A 21581-nucleotide genomic window follows, 5' to 3' on the forward strand; every position below is an offset into this window, starting at 1 on the left:
AATATTAAAATTCTCTCTCCCTCTTTCTCACTCTCAAAAAAAAAAAAAAAAAAAGAAAAGAAAAAAAATGTGCTAAGTGGTTACAGAAACTCATTTATGCATAAATATGAGTGATACCCTGGAGTACACAGCAGTGTGTCAAAAGGCATGACCGCCCTTTGCAGAAGCTGACAGTAAGTGGTGAGTGCCATGGTGGAAAGAAAATAATGACGCAGGAGAGACTTTTAGGGTTACTTTAGATAACATGGTCCAGAATGGCTCTTGTCAGATATTAGTGCTGGTGTTGCTGCTTTATGAAGAGTTGAAGGTGGTGTACTCTACGTATACTAGAGGGTGTGGTGACTGTAAAGGCTGTGAAATGAGAATTAGATACTAAGTCCCTCTTTTCATGGAGTTTGCCAGTTGAGTACCATAGAGGTTAATATCATGTAGGCTGAAGAGTGGCCTCCCAAAATTTATACAGTGAAGTCCTAGCCCCCAGTACCTCAGAATGTGACTGTATTTGGAGATACAGCCTTTAAAAAAGTGATTAAGTTTAAATGAGGTACGAATGGTGGATCCTAACCCAATTGACTCATATCTTTGATAGGTTCAAACCCAGGGCCTTATGCATGCTAGGCAAGTGCCCTATCAATGAGCTACATCCCCTGCCCCAGTGTCCTTATAAGAAGAGAAAATTTAAACACCCAGATGCCAGAGGGATGTGTGAATAAAGGAAAGGCCTTCTTCAAGCCAAGGAGAGGGAGATTAGGAGAAGCCAGACCTATCAACACCTTGGTCTTAACTGAGAAAATCGATAAAAGGCACCCAGTCTGTAGAATTTTGTTATGGTGATCCTAGTAAACTAATACACCACATAATTAGCTATAGATTACAGTTGTTAGGAGAAAAGCATGAAGTTCATGAGATAGTATGACAAAGGTACCTAAACCATTATGGCCTGGAAAAGAAGTCTCCTAAATGGTGTGAACTTTAAACTGAGATTGGAAAGAAGAGGAGTTAGCTGGCTGGAATAATCTAGTTGTTCTCATTGATGTGCTGCGATGATACCATCCATCCACTGAACTCTACATCTTGTAAAACTGAAACTCTCTACCTTTTATAGAGTAACTCTTCAACTTCTTTCAACTACTGTTTTGCCATCTTAATTTGGCTCCTGACAGGATTTTGAAGGAAGTGCTGTGGGAGCACAGGTGGAAGAAGGAGCTCAGTTTGTCATCTGTATCCAGGAGACCAGGAGGTGACTGTGAGCCAGATTTTGAAGGATGAGCACGTGTTTTGCTGGCTTAAGAAGAGGAAAACAGCATTCCTGGAGTATACAAGAGCACTTGCACAGCCAGCTAAGGATGCTAGAAGCACCACGCCTTCCCTGCGCACTTTTGCTGTTGTCAGTCTACTTGAATACTGGATTTTGATTTGTTTTCCCGAGACACTGATGTTATCATGTCACTCCTTGACTCCAAAATTTACAACGTCTGCTGTTGTCAGTTAGATAAAGGTCAAATTCTTCAACTTGCCACTCAGAATTCTATATTTTTATTTCACTATGAAAATACTGAAAGTGAGTCCCCAAAGTCTCTTTCTGCCTTTTAAAATGTAATAAACGAAAAGTGATTTAAGAGTAATAGTGTAATTTTAACTTTGAATTAAACTCCCTGACAGGGAAGATAACTCCTTGATCTCCCCATGCTACTGAATTGTAGAACACAGAGGATAGTTGTCACACTCAATAATGTGTTAGCCTCTTGTAGTTACACAGCAAAGGAAACATTGTTTTGGAGTAAGAAATATTTTGGATAGGTCTCCTCACAGTTCTGAGTCATTTCATAGTGGAATTTGTTGAAAGTGTGAGAGCCTCCAATTCCAGTCAAGAAGAGGGTTCCATGTAGCTGCACAATAGAATAGACCTGGTCACATATAGCCACATAGCACTTGAAATGTGGCTAGTCAGCTGAGGAACTGAATATTTTTAGCTAATTTAAGTTTAAAATATAAAATAGTTTTCTGTATTCATAGCTTTATTGTTTTGGAAGGACTACATTTCACTTTCAAAATTTAGCATCTGACTTGAGATATATACTGTAAGTGTAAATAACATTACCACATTTCAAAAACTTAGGCTGAAAAAAGTAAAATTTCTCAGTGTATTTTCATAGTGATTACATATTGAAATAATAGTTTGGATATTTTGGTTTAAATAAAACAGTGTTAAAATTAATTTTGTCTGTTTCTGTTCACTTTTTAAAATGGCTGCTAGAAAATTTTAAATTATATGCATGGCTTGCGTTTCTTCTGTTTTCCTTTTTTCTTTTTCTTTTTTTTTTTTTGATAGCACTGATTTAACAACTGCATTGGCCATGTGTGCCATCCCAGTGCAGAAACTAGAGTAGAAGAGTCTGTTGTGAGCAGAGGAAGGAACTCTTATGCAATGAGACAAAGCTGCTATATTATTAGCTTTTGTTCATTATATATTTGCAAGTACCAGATTCCAAAATGACTTGTTCAACAAAACAAGGATTTATTAGAAGTATACTGGTAGTTCATAGAATTGATGAGAAGCCTTGAGAACAAAGACGGAAGATGGGACAGCCTGGGATGTAGGGAGCAGAAATGAACCTAATACTTCTGTAAGAATGGATGAAAAACAACTGATTTCTCTGCTCTTAGGAAAGTGGACTAAAGTTTTTAAAATCAAAGAATCTCCTTTTGTTTTAATTTAGGATAGACCTGAATTGCAATCTCAGCAAGATTGGACATGATAGGGAGGATAATTTTTAAGAAAGATTGGGTGCCAATCCTCAAAGAAGGGATAGTTGCTATCATAGGCCATGCAGCAATGCCTAGGGTAGGAAGGAGGAGAGTTCTGTTGGGATAGCTCCAGAGGACAAAGAATTAAATATTTGAGTGTCAGGAAACTCATATTCAAAGTTAAATCTGTCTTTTTTTTTCATAGAATGTGCTTCCTCTTCCTGATTCTGTATTTCATTCTTTAGACAAGCATTTATTATCTGCCTGACACATGCAAATTGTGACTTCAGGCTAACTAGTCTAGAAATCTAAGTAGTTTAATATGTTCCTTCTTCTCTTAAAATAAGTGATTTATCAGAATCAGTCAATTTCTTGTTCATACGTATCTTGGTCAAATCAGGACACTGGTGCTAGGAATGGTCTCACAGGATATTTGGGAAAGTAACTCCTAACATCAATTGGTTGTTATGCTCCAATGACCAGTGGAAATTAAAGCACATCAAAAAGAACACTCCTGATTCCCTGGATGATTCTAATGATCAGCCAGGACTTGGTAATTGCTCATCTAGATGGACCTTCTAATTATATATAGAGAGAATTGTGTTAGTCAGAATTCAGTTTTGTTAACATTTCCTTTCTTTCTTTACTGTGCCCCTCATCATCCTCAAGTTTGTGTCTATTTTATGTCTGTCTGACTTCTATACTCCTTTCTGCTTTCTGCCTTTTTTATCAGAACAGATATTTTTGGGCATCTCTTTTGTTCCTGGCCCTTTGGTAGGCGCTGCAGACATATCCCCTGAGGATGTGTCACAGCCAAGGATATGTTCCTAAGAACTGTCAAGAGAAATGAGAGTGGCAGGAAACTTAATCTGGATTTGAGGAGTTTTGTGAGCCTTGTTTGGGGGAAGTGACATCTAAGTGAAAACCTCAAGATGAGTTATGAGTTTGCCTGACAAAAGAGGGCAAAGGGACAGGTAGGAGTGATATGGAAAGGAGTTTGGATGCTGCCCATACTGTAGACAACAAGTCTGCAGAGTCAGGCCAGGGCCAGCACCTAAAGTCCAGGCATTGGGGTGGGAGGACTTTTCTGAAGGTCTCTGTGAAGCTGTTGAATTGCTGTGAATGGGTGAGTGATGCCATTTTAAAATTCCACAAGGGAACTGCCATTTTTAAAATTACTCTGGCTGAAAGTGGAGTAGGGAAATGGAGGGAAGAAAAATAAGACTGAAACAGGAATATATTCTGATTCTCAAGCCATTTCAGAGGTTAATTTTAGATTACATTTCCAAATTTCTTTTAGACTAATTTCCTATTCTAACTAGTCATATGGAAAGGAGTTTGGATGCTGCCCATAGTGTAGACAACAAGTCTGCAGAAAACAGACTTGTGAGATAAAATCCAAGCCCAGGTCGAGACCTGATGGTCAGGACTTCACCTGCCTTTTAGCCTTATCTCCCTGCTTTTTAGCACTATCTTATATGTCTCAATTTACCTCCTCTAGCTGAACTGATCTTCTCACCATTCTTCCAAACATTCCAGGTTACCCTCCACATAAATACATCTTTCTAGAAAGATGCCTAGAGTAATGTTTTCAATTCTTTCAATTTTTCAAATCCTACCTGCCTCTCAGGGCCCAATTCAAATTTCATCTTCCTCTTACATCAACTGAAAATGAAGACAGAGTTGTTTTATGGTTTTGGTGTTCATGACACCCACTTTTTATTGTTACCTAACATGATGGCAAATGCAGGAGGCAATGCTGAGTTTATACTTACATTTATACTTTCACAGGAAGATTTTTTTTTAATATACTTAGTAGTTAAGTATATTAAGTATCTAATGTAGTTATTAATATACTTAATACTTATTGAAAAATGGGTGAGACAGCATCTTTTAGAATTATACACATCCTTTAATTACTTATAAGCCTCAGAGTACCCAACAAATTCTATCCAGCTGAGTTGACAGTTTTTTTTTTTTAACGTTTCATTTTATAAAAGAAAAAAGTCTAAGGATGCGGTAATGAAACCAGCTTACTTTCCTGTACTAATTCTATTCAGAATGTTCTGTTCACTTAAAAGAGAGATGATATCTTTGGACATTGCGAGGAAGTTTCTGAAGAAGCCAGTTGCTATGGGAATTATGAAGAGAAAAAATTAAAAAATATCTCCAATTCATGCAAATGAAGTTATCAGGTCTAAACCTGGAAGACATTTGGGAAAGATGAAGGAGGATCTCAGAAAGAAAAGGATTGTGGGCCTGAGGGGTTAGGGAAACATACTACAATGGGAGTTATCAACCCACATCTGAGAAGGATTTTTATCTTCCCTAAGAAGAAGGGAAATATGTGTGTTTTCTCATAAAAAGGAACAAAAGACAGGTTTTACATCAGAGGACTAGGGAGAACAGTCTTACCTAGGATGAGTTATTACTACCAGAAAAGGAGAGAGGAGGTTATAGAAGTCAAATTCAGTAGTTGAAAGGGAGGCTGCTGAGACCTGAGCCAGTCCAGAGTGGTGGCCTTCACCTATCACGTCTCTTGACCACTCTAAGAAATTTAATCTCACTTTTGCAAAAACAATGTCCTTTTTTTCTTTTTAAATAAAGACACTTATGTTTGTAGTTGTTTTATTATTCTATTATTTGTAGTAAGTTTTACAGACATAAACCTACTTTTGACTTTTGAGAATTTTTTTCCTTTAACTTTAAAATAGAAACAAAAAACTGCTCTCCTTGATTACTACCTGTATGCTGAGAGTATGCTTGAAAATTCAAAGGCAAGAGCATTCAATCCTGCATAGTCATTGGATGGCATAATTGAGAGAGAAATTCTAATTCTGATGCTCATCCTGAGTTTGCCTGTGTCTACTTTATCTCACTGGGATTCACACTGTAGCTGGGAATTCCTGGTTTATAGGGCATGGACAAACTAAGGTTTTCATGACAAAAGTCAATAATTCAAAGAAAGAAATCAAAGTACTCTTTTGAAGCCCTGTAAAGTATTAGAAGACAGCTATATGATTGTAGCTATTTTGTTAGCTGGCAATGATGTTTTGTAATAAAGGGGAAAAAGACTCTTGATTAGATATCAGGTTCCTTTGATTTAAAAAGAGTAGTTTTTCAAATTACAGGATGTTACAGAAGTAATGAATAACATTGTAATCAATAAAAAGATAAAAAATGTACAATAAAAATGTACAAAGTAGAAAAATGAAAATCTCACCTGCTTAAATTCCTCAACTACCATTCCTTGAAGTTAACTTCCATTAAATCTCTTGGTTTTAAAAGTTTCTGTTAAAAGAATAATATTTTAAAAGTTTTTTCTTTTCTGTTGGATGGTTTTAAGAAAGCTATGTTTTTTTTATAAGAAAACATTGCAAAGTATTAAGACTCTTTTCCTCTTCAGATACATCCATAAATGTTTGATTCTTGTGTTTCGTGTTTAGTGAAGAGTGGTATGGCTTTCTACCACAATTGGGTGACAACCTAAATTGAACCCCTTAAGAAGTGAACTCATCCTAAGCAGTGGGTTCTGTGAGATCCATCTTACAAATGACAACTTTGCACAGATGTTTTTAAATTAATTGTTGAATAAAAATTTCCTCTTCTTTCTAACAAAAGGGGAGGAAGAGAATGGGGGTGGGGGCATAGAGAGAGGGAGAGGAAATGCCTAGTTCCATTAAGCCATTTCAATCCTGCTTGTCTAATCTCAGCAGCTTGAGAGCCACTGAATCCTCTTTTTCTGTGAGTTTCAAATAAGATAACATATGTAGAAACACCTTACCAAATGCACAAGGCTGTGCAGATGTGAAGGATGGTAATTGCAGCATGGCGGCAGGTTGTTTTTATAGCCACTTTTATTGGCATGGTTGATTTTTAATGGAGTAGTCTATGTGAATTAGTTACCATAAATCCAAATCTGTAAAAACTATTGCACATCTTTTTTCCCTTAAATCCACTGAAACCCACATCTAAGTTCTCTTTATACCTTTGGGTTAGCAGAAATTAAATCTAAACATTTATTAGTGCTTTCCTGTCCCAAACATTGTACAAAGGTTCTGAATCTCAAGAGATGCGAAATCATGGGTGAAGTTCCCTCTGGTCTCACTGATCATTGCCTCTCACTGGATGGTGCAGAGACACCCAATGTCCATCTGGACCATGTCAAATTCTGCCATCCTGTGCTTCCAGTCCATGTTTGGTATTCAAGAATTTTGAACCTGGGGGATTAGCTTCCATTATCTCTGGGTGCATTGCCTGGACATTCCCTGGTCTTTCCAGATTCCATGTCTCACTGGACCTTCTGAACTTGGACCTTTTCCCAATACTGAAAAAAACTTCTTTTTCTCTTTTGTTTCCCTGGAAAGTGCTTGTCTCTTCCATCTGTCTCCAGGTTACAGAGACATAGCTCTTCTGTGAGTGTAGGCTTTTACAAACATCAGGAAGAACTGTAGAATTCAGACAATTTCCTCTCTGTGCACTATTGACCTCCTTCACTGCTCCAGGGGCAAGAGATATCAAGGGCCAGGTCACCTTCTTGGAACTGTTGAAGTATGTATAGAGCAAAACACAGATTACAGACTCAAAAAATTAATTCAGTCATGTAAAAAAGACTTTCTCTTTGCTTTAGCATGGCAAACTTTTGGTACTCACACTCCAGATTATATGTGTCTGTATGGATGAACAGAATACTCAACATTATCTTTAGCATTTCTTTTTTTTACATGTACTTTTTTTTTGCATTACAATTCTTATTACACATATATACCACAATTTTTCATATCTCTGTACATAAAGAATGTTGACCCCCAATTCGAGTCTTCATACATGTACTTTGGATAAGCATTTCTTGACTATGTATAGCCTAAGAAACTTTTTTTTTCCTTTTTTTATCCAGCTACAATAATTTCAGTATATGAGAAAAAGGAAAACACTTCTTCAGTAATTTGAAAAAGCAGTAATTATGGTAGTGTATAATTTATACGTGCCAATAAATAACTCCCTTAATATTTGCGAACATTGCTTCTCTGGGCTGATTATTGTATTTGAATTTTTATGGCATCATCAAAACTATAGGAAAGCTAAGTTGTCTTTTGTTTGTGTTGCTTAGGGGATGGGTGTTAGGGATGATTAGTCTTGTTGATTAAATTATCATCTAATCAGGGATTAATTTTGTGATTTATAAGTATGGCTGTTTGGCATTTAGTAGATAAATTGTGAGGCAAGAAAGAAAGGTTTCAAAAAAATTTATTATGGAAAATTTTAAAAATATCCAAAAGTACAAAAGGAGAATAATCTAATCCCTATATACTCATCAACCAGCTTAATTAACAATTCATGGCCAATCTTGTTTTATTTATGTCCCTCAAGTTTCCTTCTCTCTATCCCTCTTCCATTTGAAGGTATTAATAGGCACCATATAATTTATCTATAAATATTTCAGTACATACCTCTAAAAGGTTAGAACTTAAGACAATCACAATGCTATGATCACCCTTAAGCAATGTTGAGAAAATATTTAACAATTTATTTTTTATCACCTACTTATCTTCTTACCATTTAAAATTTAATATTAAATTTGTCAACAGCATGAATCTACACATATTACCATATCCTGAAAGATATTAAGGATAGGTTAATTAAAAAAGCAACTTTGTAACATGCTTCAATGTCCATTTAAAAAATTCTTTTAAACAACATGTAAAAACATTAGATGTATATACCTCAAACAGAGAACAGTGGTCATTTTCAAAGTAAGAATGATTATAGTTGTTGGCACTGGGTGTGGGAAAGGACTCTTACTTATAATCTGTTCTTCAGTATTTTTTTTATCTTAAAAATATATATTGCTTTTTGAACTAAGTTTTCAAAAGATAACTCATAGAAGGAAGAAGCTAACTAAATTTTATTAATATGTGAAATGAGAGGTACTCTCAGTCAGGATGTTCTGTCCCTCTGCTGGGTGATCTTTCTGGGTAAGTCGGAGAAGTAGCTGATGTGCAGAGTGCTGCTATATGCCAGGCGCTTTGATAGGCATGTCCAGTCTGATGATTCCCATTTTACAGATTAAGAACTATGATCCAGAGCAGCTGAGTAACTTGCCAGAGGTTGGAAGAAGCTGACCTTGATTGGGTCCTGAGCTGGGAGACCTGCCTACTCTTGTGCTCTTCATCTCATTGATCATTCTGCTTCCCTGGGTTTTTGCGGGTCTCACTAGTATAGAACAAGTTTTGTTAGCTCATACTTGTATGGCTCTTGTTGGATTTCCATGTTACTTCGACTGTTCATTTTACTATCAACTCAGTGATTCAGGAGAAACAGAGCAGTAATTCCTTCCTTTTTGTCCTGTGCCCATAGAATCTAACTGAAAGAATAGAGGGAGAAGCAACCTCAAAATAATTTCATGTTTTTTTCTAATTTAGGAAACACTTAAATGACAGGCAAATGGTTCTTGTCATTAGTGGCTTTCTGTATTATTCTCCAGCTGCCTAACCTTTTTTACTTGGTGGAAATGTGATAAAGCTCTTCTTAATTTATCTATCCATAAATGTAGGACAAAGAGATTTTAAGTATATGGGAATAGAAGAACCCAGTGCTTTTACTTGAATACTTTCCAAATCATAGATGTAAACAAGCTGCTCTGTTTTAAAAAATTTTTGTTATAAATAAAGCCTCGCAAACTGTAACAATTTTTTTTCACAACTAGACCTTAGCACCCATAAGTCTTTGGCCTTTTTGTCATTTTTTAATTCAGAAATAACAAATTATCTTTATTATCTAATATAAGAAAAATGTGATTGGGAAAGCAAATGAATCTATAAAACAATATACCCACATACATATACTGTGATATGCAATTTTTTTTTGAAAATTTATCCTGATCAGAAATTTGCTGACAGTATTCTAGCAATTACTAAAGATGTTTCTTCTATGCCATTTCATGGGGGTTGTTGGAGCTGCATGTGGAAAATACCCGTGACAAGCCAGAGTTTCCAGAACTCAGACCACTTGATGTCCCTCTTTACACACAGTGGAAAAGTACAGCAAGTATGAACTACTGCACAGACCTCAGAGAGAGACTGTACTGCCCATTCCTGCTTAAATTCTTTAAGTAAATGGCAAAGTTTGGTCCTTTAGTTTTAAAATTTCATCCTTTAGATAAACTGAATGGTAGGTTACATTAGTGGGCAGTTAGTTCACAGTGCCTAGATAAATTTAACATTAATATTAATTTTTCTAAAGTTGAATATAGCTTCCATATCTGAAAATGGGTGCTTCTCTGTGCCTCTGTGTTTGGATACCACAAAGAGGGTATTTTGAGAAATCTCATAAACAGTCATAAATATCTTTGGTGAGCTAGTTTAAAATAGTTCAATTCTAACTTTAGGAAGCCCAGGTAGAGAAGAGACTACTCAGAAAGGGGAAGAATTTTTCATTGCCTATTGTCAAGAAACACTGCAGAATGCTGTGAAGGATCTCTAGCTATTTTAGGAGCCATGCTAAAGGAAAGTCAGTTCCATGCCTGCCCTCTAAATCAATCAGTGTCCTGAGTACCTTGTGAGTTTAGTTCTAATGAAATTTGGCTTTTTTTTAGTTGTAGATGGACACAATATCTTTATTTTAGTCATTTATTTTTTTAATGGGGTGCTGAGGATTGAACCCAGTCCCTCACACATGCTAGGTGAGCGCTCTATCACTGAGCCACAACCCCAGTCCCTGAACTGTAGCTTTATTTCTCCAAGGAGATGTATTTTTCCTGTGACTTACATGCCATGTTTGGCTATTAGTTCTTTTGTCTCCTGGATCACCTTGTAGTTGTTACCAGAAAGTCTAGATATTGATTTTAGTTGTGTGATAAACGTCATCGTAATATATACCATTTGGCAGAGGAGGATGTGTATAAGGACATAGCTTTCATTTTAAGTGTTAGGATTAGAAATATTCTTAAATATCTCTACTCATATTCTTTATTTAACTCACTAGGAAACTGAGGTCCCAACAAATTTAAGCAACTGGAGCACTTGCATCTTGGTTAAATGCTTTGGATCTGAAGCCATAGGTTGGAATCCTGCCCCTTCCACTTATCAACTGGACAGCCTAGTGTAAGTTATATCCTTTCTCTGTGCATTAATTTCCATATCTGAAAATGGGTGCATAGTTTACAGGGTTATTGGAAGGATTAAACACAAAGATTACAGGTGAAACAGCCCAGAGCCTGGTATATAATGAGTACTCAGTATACATGCTTTTGGAATTATAATTCATATCTCTTTCCTCGTTTTGATTTTTATAGTGGTACCACATTATCTCTCCTGACATCCTTTAAACATAGTAAAGTATGTCAATTGCATTATTTCTTATTAGAAAAGAACACACATTTAACAAGCATCATTTTATCTATTTTCCATATCAGAGATGGTCATGTAATACATAAAGAATCTAGAAAAATAAAACAATGTATGTCTGAATGTATTTTGGTGATATTATAATACTCTACTTTTTAATACAGCCACAATTTCCAATTTGAATAAACAATTGACCACTTTAGTAGCTCATTAGATAAATCGAGCCCAGTTAATATAAACTTATCACAAATGCACATCTGGAAGGTGAAACTGTTACTGGAAGCTCATTGGAACTTGAATTTCCAGTAAAGGAACCCTTGATTTTTCAATAAAAGAGAAAATATCTATTCTGGCTTTGTGTAGACTATATGGATTTAGCAATGATTTGTGCATGTATTATAATCACTTAGTGACTTTTAAAGAGAGATTCATAGCTTCCCAGATTTCTATATAGACACACTGCTCTAACAACAATGGCTAATATTAGGCACATGACAAGCTGCCAGCATCAGCTCTATGAATGAGCCATGGTGTAGTGAGCTAAGCTCGTTCTATTCTTATTAGGTGTATGTGATAGACACTTTAGGCTATCTACTCCACTGTCATTCTCACCAATCGATTTTTTTTTTTTTTTTGCTAGAACTGTTTTCTTATGTGCTTTAGGGGAAGGTGGGATTTCCCTCAGCCTTGAGAGGAGGTGGATCTTTTTTTTTTGTATCAGTTTAAAATTTTGTTCTTTATAGATATACATGACAGTAGAGTATATTTTGACATACATACATGGAGTATAACTTATTCTAATTAACATCCCATTCTTGCAGTTGAACATGCTATGGAGTTACACTGGTCATGTATTCACATGTGAATGTTAGAAAGGTATGTCTGATTCATTCCAGTGTGTTTCCTATTCCCATCCCCTCTATCTTCCCTTCATTTCCCTTTGTCTAATCCAGTGAACTTCTATTCTTCCTCCCTGCCTTATTGTATGTTAGCATCCACATATTAGAGAGAACATTTGGCCTTTTGGGATTGTCTTATTTCACTTAGCATGATAGTTTCCAATTCCTCCATTTACTGGAAAATGCTATAATTTCATTTTTCTTTATGGCTGAGTAATATTCCATTGTGAATATATACCACATTTTGAGAGAGAGAGAGAGAGAGAGAAAGAGAGAGAGAGAGAGAGAGAGAGAGAGAGAGAGAGAGAGAGAGAATTTTTTAATATTTATTTTTTAGTTTTTGGTGGATGCAACACCTTTATTTTTATGTGGTGCTGAGGGTTAAACCCAGCGCCCCGCGCATGCTAGGCAAGCGCGTTACTGCTTGAGCCACATCCCCAGACCAACCACATTTCTTGATCAATTCATCTGTTTAAGGACACCTAGGTTGGTTCCATAGCTTAGCTATTTTGAATTGTGCTGCTGTAAACATTAATGTGGCCACATCACTATAGTATTCTGATTTCAAATCCTTTGGGTGTATGCCAAGGAGTTGGATAACTGGATCAAATGGAGGTTCCATTCCAAGTTTCTAAGGAATCTCCGTTCTGCCTTCCATAGTGGTTGAACAAATTTGCAGCCCCACCAGCAATTGTAGCTTTTTTTCCTGAGGAGATGAATTTTGAATAGTCTAACTAGACATTTTCACTACTACCTTTTCCGCTGTTTGTGATACAGTTTGGGCCAACAAGCCTTTGGTTTTGGGGGGCTTCCATGTAAGATTTATGCTGGGAAGAAAACACCTCTGCCACTACTGTCACCTTCATGTGATTCTTTGAATACAGAGACCATCTTAGCACCTGGTAGAGAGCCAGCCTCAGAAGACAAGCAGTTCACTTATGCTGGCAGAGGGGAAAGATGGTGAATTAGCAAGACAGCTTGTCTTGGGGCCACTTGACCTCTGGATTTCTTGTTTTGTGATATAATAAAAATCATGATTTAAGCCAATTTTAGCTGGCCTTTACCTATTTTCAACAGAAAATATGCTAACTGATATGATGTAAAATTGTTTAACCATAATTCATCTTTCTTTGTGTTTTTCGATTATAGTTGCCAGGAGGAGATGAAGTTGGAACTCAGTTGCCCAGTAGGACCAGGCATAGCCTCTTCTCTCATAGCTTCACTTGCCAATCACCACTCTATCAATATGTGTAAGTATTTAAACTTATGTAACAGTGTTGTTTCCTTATTCTTGGGTTAGCATGTTAGGTACAATCCATAAATTAAATTATGGAATCACTAATCCCAGGGAGTTCCTTCTTATTACAGTATCTTGTCCATCTCTTAAGCTTTTTGGATATCATCATTTGGGGGCATAGTGCACCCAAAGAGGTCAGTCTGAATAGGGAATAACATGGGTCAGTGCGAGGAATTATGCAGACCTTTGGGTGCCTTAGCACAACCTTCTCCTTTTGAGTTGATGTCTTCTTAACAAACATGCTTAATTTAGATGTCTTAAAATTAACTTCCACTTCTTTTTAAAGTTGTAAGCACAGAATCATGTAATAGCAGCTGTAGATTAACAAGACTGAACATATGTGAATTGAGATTGCTGTTGTGTTAAATGAAACAAAAAATTAACTTGACATATATTTAACATATATTAAATTTTTCTGCTGGATAATTACTAGACATTGATGTTAATAGGTTGATGCAAATCACCAGGGTTACAGTTTATAGGAGTCTTTAAAAATAAATGCAGTTGGATTATTATCCAGTCTATAGGGAAGTCTCATTACCTTTAGAAAAATTTCCTCAATTAATTTCACTTCTGAATAAGTTACTTTCCCATGGCTGCCATCCCTTCACATGTCTTTTTCATGTACAGTTACTGACAGATAGTGTCCCCTTTTATTCTGTGAGTAACTCATTGAATGCTGAGTTACTTACAGAATAAAAGTTTCATCAAGAGGTTCATCTCCAGTGTTACTAGGATCAAATTATGAGTATAGGGGTTGGGTCTCACTAAGGGTGACACCAGGTGTCAGGCATTTCTATCAGTCATCCAGACAAAGCAAATGAGGTGAACTGAACAGTTGGGGCTATTAATAGGGACCTTTAGGATGGTCTCCACAGTGGAACTCAACCTTTGATATTACCATGTGGCCACTTCTTCCCTTGGTAATAAATAGACTAATAGACCATGATCATTTTTATTAATCTGAGAACAAAACCCCTATGTCCTTGCTGGCAGACATATCTCTGTATGTCTACATTGAGGAAGGAAATAGGAAATATCTACCTAAAGCTAAGATTTACCAGCTTACAGCTGTTGGTTTAGAACACCTGCTTGCCAGCACTTTTCCCCAGGTATGTCTGTCATTTAAGACAAAACAAAGCTGTGACTGGATGTCGCTTTGGGCTTTCTGCTCATATAAAGGTAAAACCTTTCCCAGGGCTCTTGGTCTACTTGCTGGGGGACTCTCCTTTAGCTCAGTCTCTACAGAACTCTCCTGGAGGGCATAACTCCTATTCACTCTCTGCTTTACTCCCTGATTGAATACTGCCAGCCTTGGATGATTAAAAATCCCTACCTTTAGACAGAATACTTGGAGCAGTATAAATAATACTGAGATATTGTTTAGCCTTGCATTTGATAAATAATAAGAAGTATGTGAGTCTTTTTATGAATCTTTCTCTGGCATTGTGAAATTTCCTCCCACCATTATAAAAAAGAATTAAAGTGCAGTTTATGCTAGAGAGGTGCACATCATTTGGGAAATCCTAGAACAGGCTCAAAGATTCTGTCTTTATTGGCATTCAGAAAGCCCACAGCCTCACATAGGTGTTGACTCACTAGTTTCTTTGGGGAATAAGAATGTGAATTTTTGTGGGGGCCATGAGGTTTCTGTAGCTACCATGTTGGAGTGTATAAACTTAACCACTTTTATGCATCTTGCATAAAGTGAAATACTAAAGTTTTTTTTTTGAAAATTTTAGTCTATATTTTTTTGTGTTAAGGAGTCAAGAAAATTGTGTATGTGTGTGTGTGTGTGTGTGTGTGTGTGTGTGTGTGTGTAATCATAGGGCAGAGATGGGCATAATTGGCCAACTCCTTTTAGTCCATTGGTTAATTTTTTCAAGACAAGAGGTTCATTCAGCTCATGGTGCTGTTGATTCAAGGGCAGGGCACCAGCATCAGCTCTGCTCTGGTGAGGTCCTCAGGGCTGATGAATCATGATGGAAGGATGACATGAGGGAGAGATCACATTGACAAACAGTAAGCCAGCATGATTCAAGGATTGGCTTGCTCTTATGACATCTCCCTCTGAAGAGAGTTCAGGGGTCCCACTAACTGTAAAGTAGTGACTCCCCCCTGTGACTTAAGCACTTCCCACTAGGCTCCACCTCTTAAGGGTCCCACCACCTTTCAGCACCATACTAGGGACCAAGCTCCCAACACATGGACCCTTGACAACACACTAAAACCACTTCCAAACCCCAGCACCCTCTGTCCTTCCAAAGAAGCTCCTTCAAGAGCTGAAAGCATTTTATTCTGTTTCATTTTAATAAGGGGGGTGAAATTCCAGTGAAGTGACCATATATAGCCCCGTATAATTATATGAGAGATCACACTGGTTTTCACATAGTATTCTTATATGTTTTGTAAGCTTTTTGTCCAGTTTCTACCACATACAGTAACCCCTTTTGAGCAAAGAGACCAATATTTTAATTCTTTTGCATTCTAATACAAGATAAACCCTGAAAACTGCAGGGATTCTATAAATCCTGATAACTCACTAGTTTAAACTAGTAGATAAGACAGTTCTTTCAAGGTTACAAAAACCTGTAGCAATTAGCAGCAGGAGCAGTCTTAAGCTCTTTTCTTAAGGAATATGTTTAGTGCAGGATGTGTGAACATTTCAGTTGTCTTGGTAGCATTCTTCCTGTGATTTCCACTGCTCAAAGGAGGTAACCATAGACATGATTTAAGCTCCTTAGCTGGTCATCATCTAATCTATTAAGCACATAATTGTCCAGTATATATTTTCTTTTGTTCATCCCTTGAGGATTATATACAGCTTCCTGTTTTGTCTCCTAGCCTATTTTCATTTTTTAGTTCAAATGCCAGTTTTTCTGCCCAGGCAAGAAATGTGTATAGAAGGGAGCTTGGGGTTTGGGGTGTCAAGAGTTCTCTTTCTCCTTGGCTCATCTGATCCATCCTTAGGCCTTTGTCTCTAGAGAACTCTCAGTGAACACTGAATGGCAGCCTGAACAGTAGCCATGAGCCTCTTGGTCTCAGAGATCTCCAAGGACCCAAGGTTGCAGCAGCTAAAGGAAGAAGCAGGCACACCAAAATAGGTAGTTCTTTCTTGGTTAATGAAGATCACAGATGGAAATACTTCTTTTCCCCTTTGGACATGTTGAGATCTTAGAACTGATGCTATTAATCAATCTGTCCTAAAACAGAAATAGTTGCAAATATGTAATATAGAGTATCAGTGGAATAGAAAACAAACCTTTAACTAAGACTGGTGTTTTTTTTTTTTTTAAGTTGGAAAATGTTTCCAGCTTGTTTTTGATGTAATTGAAAATGTTTAGAACCTTTCCTGAAGAGTTGATTAATATATCAAAATCAAAAAAGGCAATTTTGGGTCTAATTTTGTTTGTTTACTGTGTAATACAGGATTCTTGGCTTTGAAATTCTGCCATGCAGGGTGAAAAATGACTGTCAGTGTGAAACAAAGTAGTCTATTGAAAAGAACATTGTGTCTAATAGGGAACAGCTGATACCAGCCCAATGCATCATATCTGGAATTACAATATCTTAATCAGTCTGATTGGTTCCTTGTGGGCATTAAGAGAGTCCAGATTTGACCACGGATCAGTCTTTGTCCCACCTACCTTTTTGTACAAGGGCTCAAAGTGAGAAGTGGTGGGCAGGTACTCTGGTTCAGGCAGGAGGGACAGGATAGTTTGGGATCTTGATCAATTGCATGGACAGAGCATCACTGGGTGCACAGAGGCAGAAGCAGTGTGGGGAGGGAGGGGTTGGCATAGCTCCTATAGGAGGACCTGAAATTCTTGATTATGCTCCAAGAAGCTTTTCCAGGGACTGCTTTATTTTCTAAATCAAAATGAACTGAAATAGGTAATTATATTTTGGCACTCAGCTTTTGGAGGAAAAGTTCAAGAAAACTTGCCATGCCAGAAAAAAACTGGTGAACTCTTACTGAGAGTTTCTACCCACTGGATTGAAACATGAGTGTTCAAAGAGAGATGGATGTCCGCTCGAGCATGATTTTACATTTTCTTTTCTCTAGGAGAGTTCCAATTTCATGTATTTTCCCCATTATTTCAATAATTGACATCTCATACAAATGCTAGACTGGCTTTCAAAGCCAGAAGCAACACATAAGTCTTATAGAATCACAGGTTTTGGTTTGGAGTTCAGAAAGTAAGATCACCATATACAGAAGAAAGTTGAACTGAAAAAGACATATAGTCAACCTGATTTGCTTTGGGTAGATAACATCTGGGCCAGGTTGTCACATAGCCTCTGCTGGAATGTCTCCCAGAGAGATTGGGAGCTTATGGCTCTGGAGGCAGCTAGTGATTAGTGAGCTTCACATCTCTGGCAAATCCTGTTTCCCATATCCTTCCTCATCAGTAGCAGCAGAGAATGTCTTCCTGTTTTGTGGTGACAGCCCTTCAGAGATGCAGGGGAACATCTTACTCCTCTGAGTCTTTTCTCTCCCAGACCAAGGCTAACAAACCTTTTAATCCTTTCATTCACAACAAGATTTTCATCACTCTGCCTTTAGTTTTCCTGGACTAGTTGCAGAATGAAACTGGAACATCCTCCCCTTTAAAAATCTGATGATGCAGTTTAGTTGTTTTAGTTCACTTGATCACATCTTGCCATTAGTTCACACTGAGGTTGTTGGTAGCTCTTAATCTATTTCAGATAAATGATTGTTTCCCTCCACAACATACCTATGCCCTTGATTCTTAAAATTTCTTCATTAGACCTTACCTTTTTTTAAAAAAATTTTTTAAGTTGTTGCTGGGCCTTTATTTATTTATATGTGGTGCTGAGAATCGAACCAAGTGCCTCACACCTGCCAGGCAAGCGCTCTACCACTGAGCTATGACCCAGCTCCAGATCTTACCTTTCTACCTATGTTTTTGAATTTTGACCTTCCATTAAATTCTGTCAAATTCTTGAAAAATCTTTCTAATGTACTGTTTTTTCTGTCAGCTGCAAATTTAAGTAGGCTTCTCATATTTTTGTGTTATTATAGTATTGTAAAATAGGGATGTACTTTGCTGTGAGACATATCTTTGATTTTAATTCCAGCTTCATTGTGTACCCACTGCCTAATATTAGGCAAGTTATTTAAACTCCCCAAGCTATTTAAACTCCAATTTGCTTATCTGAAAATGAAGAAGATGATAATTTCTATCTTTTTGGTTTGTTGTGAGTATTTGCAATAATGTAAGAGCCTAGTATAGTGTCAATCACATAGTAGTAATGGTGATGGTAACAATAATAAATGCTTTCTTTTTTAGAAGGGCAGGGACTCAATCAAATTTCTTATTTTCTTTCTTTTTATCTGGATCATATTTAACATTTTGCATGAAGCCAAGGACAGAACTATGTAACCACTAAAGATCATTCTCCATTGACATCATTTAATTAGGTAAATATTATCAAACAATAACTATTTATTGAGAATAACTGTAACTATATTTCAGTAATTTTCTAGTGGCTAGGGGACATAGTGTTGAAAAATATAGCAAAGTCCTTGTCTTCATGGAGCTGACATTCAAATGGCAGGACTACCATGTAACAGAGACATCAGTTATATAAAAATGGTTAACTTTGCAAGAGGAATAGTGTGTGTGTGTGTGTGTGTGTGTGTATCACTATCTGACATTGTATTATATACAGTATTATATATACATATATATGTGTGTGAATATAATAAATATCTATATATCTATCTATATCTATATCTATATCTGTATCTATATCTATATCTATCTATATCTATATCTATCTATCTATCTATATCTATCTATCTATATCTATATATCTATATATCTATATCTATCTATCTCTCTCTCTCTCTCTCTCTCTCTCTCTATATATATATATATATATATATATATATATATATATATATATATATATATATATATATATATATATATATATATATATATATATATATATATATATATATATATAATATATATATATATATATATATATATATATATATATATATATATATATATATATATATATTATATATATATATATATATATATATATATATATATATATATAATATATATATATATATATATATATATATATATATATAATATATATAATCAGAAGGACACTGATACACGAATCAAGCTTTCTTAGTATGAATGGTCAACTAGGCATTTGTTCTCTTATAACCACTGACTTACTTATTTATCAAATCCCCAAGAATATGAAGGGACTCTTAATATGCTTGCCTTCATTAATATAAACTTCAGATGGAATCTGAGTTTGTGCAGGGGAACTGGGAATACACATGAGTTGCATGCACTCATCCATACACAGGCCTTTCTCTGAGCAGTGTGCAGCTTCACAGAGCTTAAAGCAAAGAGAGGGACCCCCTTGCTCAGCCAGATCACCTGAATCAACTCTGGTGACCCATGGCATCACAGGAGCCTCACTGAGGTTGCTCTCACCTCCCTCCTTGAACACATGGCATCTTCAATTTTGCCAGCCATCAAAGCCACAAAAAGGCATGCTCTCTTTTGTTTTCCCCCAGCGGCTCCATTTGGTTTCTAGAGATCACCATGTCCTTTTCTAAGGGTCTGCACATCACCTATCTAATCATTTTAAGATATTACCAGGATTCAAACTGAAGCTTGCAGATCTGTAGATCATGGAATGAATCTTCTTCCTCATGTTGAAAAATTAGAATGCTCTTTTTCCAGCTTCACTATCCCCGGCACCTTTCATGTTCTTCATGATTCCTTAAAGATTACTGACAGTGACTCTCAGATTGCATCTGCACAGTCTCCTCATACTCTGGGATGTAATTTGTTTAGGCCTGGAGTGTTGAACTCATTTAAAAGAGCGAGACCGTCTCCCGCTATCACCTTACCTATCTCATACTTCAATTCCTTCTAAACTACATTTATTCAACTCTCCTGAGTTTAAAGATCTTTCTCCTTGATAAAGAAGATGGAAACACAACAAGAATTGAGATATATGACTTTCTCTTTGTTGTTTGCTAATGTTATATCATCTGCCCCGAGCAGTGAGGTCTGATTTGTTGGTTGTCTTTTTCTTTTGATTGCAGTGGATGATGGGTGTGTCCAGATGCGTGTTTCTGAGCTTGTAGATGAAGGCTTAAGCATATTTCACTTCAACTTTTTGAGGGATTAATTCTTTTGTTATGCTTGTTTAGTTCCTTACTCCTGTGCACATTTCTCCTTGTTTTAGAATGTGGTTTTGGGTGACGGCTCTGAGATCACACTGTTCAGGGTCAAATCCTGATTGTCCTGGGTCCTACAGCAGTGAGATCATAGATAAATTAGTTAATCTCTCTGAACATGAGTTGCTTTATCTGTAAAATAAAGATATAACACTTAGCTTCTAGGATTCAAAAGCAGATGATTTAATATACATAAAAGGCATAGAATAGTATCTATCACATAGCAGGTGCTCATTTTAACTACCATCAGCATCATCATTTGTAATGTCTTCCTATCATTTTTCACATGTGTTTTAGGCAGTCTGACCTCATCAGAGAGCCACAGTTTTTCTTACAGTTAGAACACACTCAATCCAATTCTATTACTTTGTATCTTCTCTCTCTGTGTATCCAGCCCCCAGCAATGGGAAAGGATATAAATAATTACAAAGTAACTCTCAAAGACCACAGAATCATCAAAGAAAGATGAAATTATATATAGTATACTCATGGTAGCAGCAAAGTGAACAAATGCATTTTACAAAGACTCTTAGCTGAGTCTGGTTTGAAACAAACATTTAAAAAATGGACCATCTTGTTAATGTTAGAATCCAAGAATAAACAGTGTACCTACCTCCTAGTCTCTGGCTCATTGTGAGTACTTACGGGGAAACATCATGATCCTGGATGAGGCCAAATGAATTCATAGCACTTTATGTGAATCCTAAAATACTGTTTCACAATAGCAAGAAAAGGCAAACTCAAATCACCAAGGGAACACTGAGCCTATCAGACCTTTGGACATATTAGGGCTGTTGGTAGAAACTTAAATAGAACTAGACTGGTTGCTGTATGGAGACTCCTCATTTTCTGTGTTTATGTTTTCATAATGGATTTCCTTTGGTATAACATGCATCATATTCTTGGCCTTCTCTGTTTGGAGAAAAAACTAAACTTACTTAATTCAGACCTTTATCTTTTCCTTAGAATTGTCCTGTCTCTAGGATGCTGCCTATTGGAAACTTAGAGAAGCAGCCACTGTCTGGGTGGGGAGAGTCCTG

This window comes from Callospermophilus lateralis, chromosome 18 (genome assembly GCF_048772815.1).
Source record: "Callospermophilus lateralis isolate mCalLat2 chromosome 18, mCalLat2.hap1, whole genome shotgun sequence".
Lineage (NCBI taxonomy): Eukaryota > Metazoa > Chordata > Mammalia > Rodentia > Sciuridae > Callospermophilus > Callospermophilus lateralis.